Source organism: Chelon labrosus (genome assembly GCF_963514085.1).
Source record: "Chelon labrosus genome assembly, contig: SCAFFOLD_79, whole genome shotgun sequence".
In the NCBI taxonomy this organism is placed as follows: Eukaryota; Metazoa; Chordata; class Actinopteri; order Mugiliformes; family Mugilidae; genus Chelon; species Chelon labrosus.
The window spans coordinates 127680-136118 of NW_028181560.1; positions in this window are offsets into that span (position 1 = coordinate 127680).

The window sequence follows — 8439 nt, forward strand, 5'->3', positions numbered from 1 at the left end:
GTCTGAGCCAGGCGCTGCCCTTCTGCTGACCCTAAGCACATGATACGGAAGTTCAAGAAGGTGCATCAATCAGGACCCCTCTCACTAGTGTGTCTCTGCAGGGTTTTCCCATATAAAGTTAATACTATGGCGGCCTGCCAGGGTCTAATTTGCTCCACCATGGTCTCATAACAAATTTTCAGACGTTTCAGACAACCTTGTGCTTGTCCTCCCTCCCCAGACCCTTCACACGTCAATCGCTCACCTGCTCTCCTGGGAAACTCACGTAGAATGTGAAGCTATTTGTTTTGTTCACTAATAAAAACTGACGCCACTTTTTAAAACCCGATGTTTGTGCTCTTGACTTTTTAGACCATGGAAATTTACAATTATTTAAAGAGAGTTGGTCAAAACCCGGAGGAAAGGACTCCAGACGTAATGTGAACTAGCTAAACTTAATAAGAGCTAGCAAGCGAATTCAGATTGAAAGTCAACTGTTCCTACTATAAATTAGTTTTATTCACTGACGCACTTTATTTAATCTTACATACACTTGTTTATAGAATTCCACCTCTCAGCAGCATTATGTTTAGTATTCGTGTAGATGAACTGCACAGGCTGCCGCTATTTGTCGCTAAATCCAATATCTGTGTTATTACTGGAATTCAAAGACGGACTGACATGCAATTATTTGATGTGCAGACATTTCATATAATAAAAAAACCCACCACGGTCTCATGAAATTTTGTGGTAAACACTGCTCTGTGCACATATCTCTGTAAATCAGATCCTGTAAAATGGGCCTCAGTGTGAAGAAACGCCGCTACAACTAATGCTAATAGTGATTTCCCTTCAGAGCCCTAGGAGAACAAAGCCCAACAGCTTAGTGCATCAGCACCTTCCCCTGTAACTTCACTCAAACGTTCAACGCTTTACAGTCTCAATAGCTTCCTAAGCTCAATTACATCATGGATGAATGAGCGTAACTGTCTTTCAGCAGCAGGTGTGATTAGAAATAAAAGGTGTTGTGGACCTGTCGGGGGTATTCAGATGGGGAGTATTAACCAGCCTTGTCTCAGCTAATCACAACCGTTCTCCAAGTGAGCCTAAACCCCCCCTGTTCACGCGTGGCGCTGGCATGAAAGTGAGCTTTGATTAAATTTACGCTGTGGGCTAACCGGAAAACAATCGTGGAGTCGAGAGAGGCAAGACGAAAAACAGAGATTCAAGAATAAGCACAAAAAATTAACAAAGCCATCGGCCCAGAGTTCAGAAAATAAGGGTCTGTGAGTGAACTGGGAGTGCACACAGATAGTTAAGTACCTTAAAGGGGTGTTTTGTTTTCTTTGAAGTGACATTGTATGAGGTATTTATTGAGAGTCAGTGTATTTAATGCAGTGTTTGGCACCTCATCAGTCGAGTACTTGCAGAAGCAAATTGGATGGGATTAGCAGCAAAACTTATGTTAGCCACGTAAAAAAGGCCCACCTTAAGAGTTTAATTCTACCCTTTATTTAGAATATTACCAGAGTCCATTGACATTTTACCTCACATAACACAAAATGTGTTGGTCTACTACTGAAGTCACCCAAATCAAACTAACTGATCAAGGCGGTGGTGGACCAGTAACTCCCATGTTCCTCAAGGTTCAAATTATGTTTTGTCAAAATTCCTGCAAAACTTTATAGACAAATGTGTTTTCTCTCATGGCCCTTATCAAGGTCTTTCCTGACAGGCCCGGCCCTTTCGATCCATGCACCTTAGAAGGAGGTCAAGATGCCCCAGAAACACAACTGTCAAAAACTGATGATTATTTTCTAAGCATAGTGTTCACATTAACTAATCTCAAGTTTTTTGGGTGGCCAAAGTCCCGGATTCGCCCAACAGATATCCAAGACCTACTAGCAACAAAGATTGACCGCACCAAAAAGTTGCACTTAAACACTCCGCAAAGACTAAACCCAAGTGCGTATGCTGTACATTCTGTGCCTGCATGAAAGAGTTAGTCATTTACAAGTGCAAACCGGAAGAGCCATGATTTATCTGGGAGGCTGAGAAGCGAGGAAGAGCTACAACAGTTGTATGGAGCTGAGCTTTCCTTAACCATGCTGATCAGTTGGTCTACAGGTCATTAGTCAAGACGATCATGTTGTTGAGAAAAAAAAATGTGAAGCACGCCGGCCTCAATCACCTTTAGGTAATACACTGAATCCTCAGACCTGATACAACCACCCTGCAAACAAAACAAACTATACCTTTAATATTTCTGTAAATCTGTGTGGTTGACACTCATTAGGAATCTCGTTAGTCGGCATTTAACTATTCTCTGATACTATCTTTGTGTTGCTATTTGACGACTGGCCAAAAAGGTACAACTAAAAACTATGCATAAACAGTTCTCTTTTCCAAAAACTATATCCGTTCCATAACTACTCTGTTACTGCCAAGGTGGCTGATGATGTACGAAATGGAGGTACAAGTGAATATAATTACCTATTAATATTCTTTTTTGTGAGCCTTGGCCATTCACCATTCATGCCTTGTGGCAGCTTTTCAAGGAGCTTCTACCTCTAATTTGTAAAAATAGAGATTTTATGCATTTCTGAAATCTTCATTCCTCCACTTCCTTTTTTTTTTTTCTTGCTCCACTGGTTCCATCACAGAGGTTATGAGAATCAAACACCACATTAGCCGCCGGTTGTAAAGCACCCCGTTAATTGCGCAATTTCTCACATAGCACTTTAATTATGTTCAGTTGAAGCTTTGAGTTGAAATTATGAATTATTTCCTCGTGCAGTGTTCTGGATAATTGGTGGGTATATTTAAGGTAGCTTAAGCTCAAACTGGAGTGTTATTTTATGAAATGTATTAGCAACTGTGAGCTCAACTTTGACCAGCAGCACTTTTTACAATTAGTCTTTCAGAATCGGAAAATGCCACCTGCTGCTGCGGTGTGAAATCAGCCTCTGAGGCTTGTTGTTCGCATGCTGGCATTTCATTTGCTTCCCCGACTCCTTTTGTGTGACGTTAATGTAATTATTGACAAACTGACAGCAAGAGACACGTGTCAGACAGATTTGAAGCTTGTATGAGTTTCTGTTTAATGCTGTCAGTGTTGGCACATTTGTTAGAGTTTCACACCAGGAAGATGGGCAGCCTTTCTCTGGCCGGAGGCTAATGCAGTTCTGACTCACATTCACAAACCATACAAGCTGGGCAGAGTGCCCACAGCCACCAACTACAAAGGGTCTGCTCGGTGCCAAGCCTTTTAGGCAGTACAAACATGCATACAAACAAATGCACGCATATAGCTGAGACGCTCATAAGCCACAAAGTGACAAAACACACACACACACACATCCACACACTTACTGTGCACCTCTTCCAGACAATATTTGTCATGATAAATCCATTTCATATTCCGTGCCTCTTCCTGTCTCCGGCTGAGATATGAGCTGTCATGGCAACGGACGAAAACAGTGGTTACGGCGTGATGGCTGGTTTGTTGGGACAAGCTGCGGCAGAGCAGAGAATTGAGATGCAGCAGAGGTCCGGGCTGAAGGAATTAGTCTCGAGTGTGTGTCCAATTACCACTGTGAGGCTGACAACGGATATCAAAATAATGAACAAAACCAGCTCTCTTCACCGTGCTTAAGAAGACACAACGTCAGCCAATATTCAGGGAAAAAGAGAGGCACATGTGCAGTTTGGGTCAATAGCAGCACAGAAACAAAACGATTCCAGTTGTGAATTTTGGCCTACAACACATCTGTCCCAAGCTTCTTTCATAATTGCAAGCTGAACAACAGAAATGAAAACAAGTGAGTGATTATGAACATCAGACTGTACAGATCATATGTCATTTAGCTGGCAAGTACTTAGATATGGCATTTTCAGAGACTAGACAATCCAGAAGGTCAAAGGTCAACAGCTGTCCACACTTGACTTCTGAACCTTTCAGAGACGCGGGCAATGAGCTGCTTTACCTTTTTCGGTATGTCAAGAGGAGACAAAGAGACTTTTGAAATAATCATATTTCAGTGCTCGCACCATTGAACTTGTTGGAACAGCATCTAGAGAGAATTTCATCTGTGCATATATGATGATGATGATTCTTTGCTCTAGGGGAAGACATAAAACTTCAGTCAAGAAAAATAAAAAGGATTGACACCGTGCTAGGTGTGTGTGTGTGCACCTTCGTTCATTTCAGTGTTCTCCACCTGCATGCTGCACACCATCCAACAGACTCACGCACACCGCTCTCACTTGGCAGTCCAAACATTTGGCTGAAAATCACAAACAACAGAGAGGTTAAGCTACAGATCTGCAGATGCAGGTGTTTCAGTGAAATGATACTGCTCGCTGAAAACGTGGGAATTTTGACTAAACTCTCCCAATTAAACATGACCTGATCCCAGTAAGTATACAGTAGGTGGGAAAGCAGACAGTCTGATGGAGTGCTAACGAGAATACAGGCTTCAACTTTTGTTGAACCCATCTGGCAGATAATGACAGGAAACTGTTCATACTGAAACCTTGCAAAAGCCGACAATATTTAGTGAAATGCTCATATTAGAGTTTAAAACCTTTGCCAAAGTAGTTCACACGATGCCGATTAAGCCAATAATCACCACATAATCCTCTCTCTACCTTGTCGTATACTGGAGTTTTAAGGCTGTGGTGCTGGCTCGCTGGTAGCAATCAGTTTAAATCAAACATTAAGTTTCTGATTCTCCGGATAAAAACAAATCTCCGCGTTCACAGGAAGAATTACAGTCTGATTACAATCGCTGTGTCCTTTCTCATTGGACAGTGCTGAAAAGAAAAAAAAAGTAAGTAACTCAGGCACTGTAATTACTGTCACTGCTAGGGGACACTGCCAGAGAACAAAAGTTTCACACTGTAGTATTTCTCCTTCTCTCAGTCATTTCCAACTTCCTCATCCTGTCTGTGACATCCACCTTCAACTCATCTGCTTTCCACTAAGGTCTAGTCTTCAGAAAGCTTGCAGATACTTGCTTTAATCTTTAAAGAGATACTTAAAATTTCCTTAAAGGACCACTGTGTGAAATGTAGAGACACCTAGTGGTAGGACTGCAGATTGCAACAACTGAATACCTCTCTTTTCAAGCATGTAGCAACTTAAGGTGACTTATTTCAAAGTAAACACATGAAAGAATGTGTCTAATAACATAATTATGAAAGTTACATTCCATATCAGCAAATAGCTCCTCATAAATTCATGAATTAGTAACAGTATTTAGTATTTATGTGTAGTATTTATGGGGGACTATTTTCAGCATTGGATTAATACACATTTGATGATATTTACAATATGACAGTGAACAAATCACATTACTCTGTGTAACACTGGTGCTCATTAATGCTGTAAAAATGTAATACCTTTTGGATGGCAAATGGAGGTCTGTTGTACAGGCCACACATAAACAGTTTTAGCTTTTCCTTGGAATTTGTTGGTAATCAGATGGGTACATCACCAGACTCATTCCTACATGTTGACATGAGCCATCAGTGCGGCTTGTGCTTTTATATCCGATGTTCACGATGTTCTGTTTCTGGACGGGTGAGACTTTATCATGCACACATTCGCTCACTCCCGACTTTCACCTTAACCAGGATATGAGCTCATATCTATGGACTCAGTGTATAAATATAAATGCAAACAGCCCTCCCTCCATCAGTCAGGCAGTGAACTCAGTGGAATGTGTCTTCTTGTGTTGTACAATATTGCACTGTGGCCACGGCTTAGAGATGACACACACACACACACCCACAAGCAGAAACAAGTCTGCAGTATGTCTGCTGAGAGCAGGTCACTGGAGCTCTGCAGCCGTACTCAATGGAATGGAAAATGGCTCGGGGGCGGACTGCCACTATGAAAACGGCAGCTTTCTGTGCATTACACAAAAGTGAGCGCTCCCATAAAAATCCACCAAAAGTACTTTTTGCATATAAACGTGACAGCTGGCAGAGATGTGGCAAAGTAAATGTGGCTCAGCAATAAACGCCAGCTAGCATTATCTACGACCTGCTGCGTCTTTTTATTCACTGCAGGTAGAGTTGCTGCTTACTGACATTCGCTTTGATTTTATGGAAACAAAACCAAAATGAACAAACTACATCTAATCTTGCTCACTGAACTCTGCAAACCCCGACTGGTCGGGAGTAAATAGATCACAAATTCATTAGAGCTCGAGCATATGGTGAGGTGAAGGATTTCAAAGCTGGGACACCTGGGGGGGGGGGGGGGTTTCACAACCGTCGCATAACCTTTGTCCCCATAATCCACCTCTGTCTTTCGTCTCTCTGCTGTTATCGTCTCTTCTGACTCTTCTCCCCCACCGTGGGTGCCCTTTGAAATGTCCCTCTTTGGTCTCATTTAATATGCACAGCACAGTAGGGGGCACAAGAACAGCAATTTGTCGGATAGGCGAGAGTCTTAGCTCCTCGGGATGGTATGAGGAGGAAATATCCAGCGGCTCACTAGATTTCATGGGAAGTGGACTGTGGATGTGTAAGGCAACAACTTCTGGGGATAAGAAAGGACAACGGTTAAGAGGGTAATGAGAATACCACTGAGTGTGGAGAGACGCAGAAATGCAATAGGCTTAAAAACAATGGCTTGATAGTACTGATTATTGGCTCATATCATGAAACACCAAACTGAAACTTCTCACAAGAGAGGAAAGAGTGGGAGGACGGAGGAGTGCAGTGATGGAGAAAACACTAAAAGGAGGAAGAGAAGGAGACTGAGGAGAATAACATCTGGACAAAGAGAGAAACACATGTAGCAGGAGAAGAGAAAAGGTGAGACAGACAGAGTGAGGACAAGGGAAGACAAAGACAGGAGTGAGTGGGTGGGTGGGTGAGAGCGAGGAGATAAAAGGTTTATGAAAACTGCTGCCGTCACCCTTTGGAGAGCCGGCGTCAAAGCAAAGGTCAAAACCCTTAAAAATAATAGAAAGAACAGGGAAGACACCTCCACACCTTCCCCTTTTTTCCACACACACCTTCACAGACTGTGAGAACCCCACAAATCACACCATCTCCCGTAACCCTGCTCCCCTCAGGCAGCTATTCTCTGGTTCCTGGGTGAGGTCAGCCCACCCTGGAGGGGGCAGTATTGTTCCAGTAAGGGTGTTTGTCTGGGCACGTCCACCTCCATCCACTTAGATCTCCCTTCACCACCCGACTCATAGCTTGAGGGCAGGGGCCAGATTTGACGTCAGAGGTGAAAATATTAAGAAATATGTGTGCTTTTGTTGTTTGACTCTGTTGAGTCTAGTCTTGCTACGGTTGAGTGTTTTGGACACCACTGCTGTGCTGGCTTGTCGCCCCAAATGTTCACATATTATCGAGGTAGCTAACAACAGTTGAAAGTTTCAGATGCAAAAATCCCTGCATTGCCTGTGGCCTTTGGCTTGTGTCTTATATAAGAATCAGTCCAGAAAGTTTGTTTTTTACTCCGAGCTTCTATGACTCTAATGGAAGCAGTGACTGTTTTTGTGCAACCAACTACAGGTGCTATCATGGCGTGAAATTGTGCAAGAGGTATAGAAGAAGTCAGAAGTTAAGCTGCATTTTAAAATGAAATGAAAAAATCTCAACTCACTTCAAAGTTCAAACCAGGAGTAAACAGTTTTGATCAATTTCGAGAGAGCCAGGCTAGCTGTTCCACTTTGCGTTCAGTCTTTATGCTAGGATGAACAAATTTGCAAATTGAAATAACTCCATGTTGGGGCTAGAAGTGTTGAATAAGTAATTCAGGACCAGCTACACACTATGAAATGTGCTTAATGTGTTTGTCTCTGCGTAGCAAACATGCAAACACAACATGACCAACAGCAGCCGAGATGAATAAAAATGAACGAGTTCCAATGAGGCATTTGCTTTGTGAGATAGTTGCATATTGAGGAATCGCGCGTTCTTTAGTTTGCACTCTGTATTGATTATTACAATTACACACCATTACCGTTCTATTATCCGCACTGGCTGCCTTTAATTACACTAGAGAGCAAGGGGAAGAGTGAAGGGAGAGAGAGAGACACTATGCAGACAGACAGATGAAGCGAGACACTGCACCGAACTAATTAAAACAGAAACTTTTTGTTTCAGCAAGTTGACAGGGAATGAATCTGGCAGGGAATTAATCTGTCTGCAGGGAACACAGTGACGAGCTGAACACACACACACACACACACACACTCATGCACATAGGGAGGTGGAGCACCGTTGCCATAGTTACTGAGAATGGCGCCGCATCATGCGGCAGAGTTAATGCAGAGGTGTGTGTTTCATTTACACTCCCATTATATCACCACCCTGACCTATTCCAACATCCTCTACACAAGCCGAGAGAAAGGTTGCACAGATAAATTCTCCGTGTTCCTGCTGAAAGACTAAGAAGTCTTTGCCATTGGATACAGCTCCCAATCTGTA